General features: G+C 40.4%; 1 non-coding gene across 1 annotated transcript; it reads left to right on the top strand.

Annotated features, from left to right (window-relative positions):
• Positions 1-2236: 2236 nt before the first annotated feature.
• On the top strand, positions 2237-2312 carry TRNAT-AGU (transfer RNA threonine (anticodon AGU)). Its single transcript has one exon. It is a non-coding gene; the product is annotated as a tRNA-Thr (tRNA).
• Positions 2313-2693: the final 381 nt, after the last annotated feature.

The following is a 2693-nucleotide window of genomic DNA, read 5'->3' as shown; positions in this document are numbered from 1 at the left end:
TCTTTGTGCCCCTCCCCCACCCCCTCCCCCTCTCCCTCCTTCCCTCCCCCCACCCCCCATAACCACCACACTCTTGTCCATGTCTCTTAGTCTTGTTTTTATGTCCCACCAATGTATGGAATTTTTCAGTTCTTGTTTTTTTCTGATTTACTTATTTCACTCCGTATAATGTTATCAAGATCACACCATTTTGTTGTAAGTGATCCGATGTCATCATTTCTTATGGCTGAATAGTATACCATGGTGTATATGTGCCACATCTTCTTTATCCAGTCTTCATTTTTTTTTTTTACAGTGATTAAAGCCTTTAAGCAAACTCTTGGCCAATACAGCAAGAATCCGTAAAAGAGTAGTGTCCTTAACATGTTTACCAAGTCCAAGTTGACCCCAACACCATGCCAAATCCCTGAAAAGTGCAACCCAACCCCAGTTCAGTCTGTTAGGAGCTGTCTCAAAGAGCAGGAGTCCAGGAAAAGTCCACATGGCACTGGAATTGTTGTCACAATTCTATACTTTGCAGCTCACGTCCAAGTCCCAATGAATGCTGCTTCTAGCTGGTAATGATTCAGGTAGACTGGAAAAGCCATCTGCAGCATGTGTGGAGATGGAGCTTCTGTTCCCCTCTGCCTGGAGAGATGAGACCAGGTTGCTTTTCCCTGGAGCTCTGCGACTGTGGCTTGGTAAATAGAACCTTGGGATACACTAAGCTGGGTGGCAAAGTAGATTCATAATAGAAGTTGGCAAAAGGGGGAAAGAGAGCTCTAAATTAGGAGTAGGTCCCAGCCTGAAATATGAGTGGGACATTGAGGTAGGAGGAATAAAGGAAACACTATATATTAAACAAAGCAGCAGAAAATAGGACTATCAACACCCACAACAGAGATCTTTGAGGGAAGAATAAAAAACCTGACTATTCAGGCAAGACATAGTTAAGTGGCCCTTGTGCAAATGAGATCAGTTTACCTGCTTCTTGGAAGAAACACCCTAGGCCAGTGTTTCCCAACCTTTTTTGTGCCATGCCCCACCTTAACCTTTCTAAAATTTTTATGTCCCCCCCTATGTAACATACATAATTTTTAACATTAAAAAATTGATTTGTTCACTTAATAAACATAAATGATAGGTTCTAGGAAGAAATCACTATGAAATTGGTAACAAAACACAGTAAGTAAAATTTCAAAACATATAATGAAAAACAGAAATTTAAATTCCAAATAATTTTAATGCAGATTTTTCTATATTAATTTATTATTTTAATTTAGTGTGATCCTTGAGCTTGATGCTTGCTGCACAGAGATTTTATATTAGGTTCCAATTTGGTTAGCTTTAGTCTCAACTCTCCACGTTGTGTTATATCCAGCCGATTTCTTTTTTTTACCAGTAAATCATTTACAGCACTAAATCCACATTCAGCTAAAAATGAAGATGGAAATGGTAGCAATAGTTTTCTTGCACATTTGGTTGAATTTGGGTATTTGATTTCTGTTTCCTCACAAAGCCATGCCATCGCTCCTTTGATATTAAATAAAGCTTTAACTGACTCATCATTTTGCAATTCTGCTAATTCTTCTTGATACTGCATATTTGATATATCAGACAAATCCACTAACATTGGCTGCATCATCCATGTTGGGAAATCAATTTATTTTAAATCAGAAAATCTTTCTTTTAAATCAGCCGATAGAATATTCAAATGATTGACAATAACAAGTAAAGCGGCATCAGTTACTTCACATTTTTGGAGCCAATGAAACTGTTTAAAGTTTTTGTTGTTAATATGTTTCTGACATAAGTCAATATTGGTAATGAAACCAAATATCTTTGCTTTTGCATCGACAAGAGTTTTATTTGTTCCTTGAAGTTGCTTATTTAATATATTTAGTTTTTCAAAGATATCGGCTAAATAACTCACAAATGCTTTACCACCTATTGTTAACAGATACTTCATTTCAGGTTTGTCGCTTAAAAAATCACTAAGAGTATCAAACAGTTCCATAAATCTTTTCAAACAGTTTCCTTTAGATAGCCATCTTACTTCAGTATGAAGTAAAAGTCTCACATGGTCTTCATTTTGTTCTTCACAAAATAGCTTGAAAAGACGCTCACATTTGGCACTAGCTTTAATAGCATTAACACACTTTATTACTGTATGTAATACTTCATTCAGAACAGGCGAGATGTTTTTAGCTACCAAGTTTTCCCTATGAATAACACAATGCACAAGAATCATTTCTGGGCCCTGGCCGGTTGGCTCAGTGGTAGAGCGTCGGCCTAGTGTGCGGAGGACCCGGGTTCGATTCCCGGCCAGGGCACACAGGAGAAGCGCCCGTTTGCTTCTCCACCCCTCCGCCGCGCTTTCCTCTCTGTCTCTCTCTTCCCCTCCCGCAGCCAAGGCTCCATTGGAGCAAAGATGGCCCAGGCGCTGGGGGTGGCTCTGTGGCCTCTGCCTCAGGCGCTGGAGTGGCTCTGGTCACAACATGGCGATGCCCAGGATGGGCAGAGCATCGCCCCCTGGTGGACAGAGCGTCGCCCCTGGTGGGTGTGCCAGGTGGATCCCGGTCGGGCGCATGCGGGAGTCTGTCTGACTGTCTCTTCCTGTTTCCAGCTTCAGAAAAAAGAAGAAAAAAAAAAGAATCATTTCTGGATTCGCATCTTTCATCAATTTGAAGCAGCCATTTTTCTTGCCCATCATA

Source organism: Saccopteryx leptura, chromosome 1, assembly GCF_036850995.1.
Source record: "Saccopteryx leptura isolate mSacLep1 chromosome 1, mSacLep1_pri_phased_curated, whole genome shotgun sequence".
Classification (NCBI taxonomy): domain Eukaryota; kingdom Metazoa; phylum Chordata; class Mammalia; order Chiroptera; family Emballonuridae; genus Saccopteryx; species Saccopteryx leptura.
The sequence above is the reverse complement of the archived record's forward strand: the minus strand, read 5'-3'. Positions and strand labels throughout refer to the sequence as shown.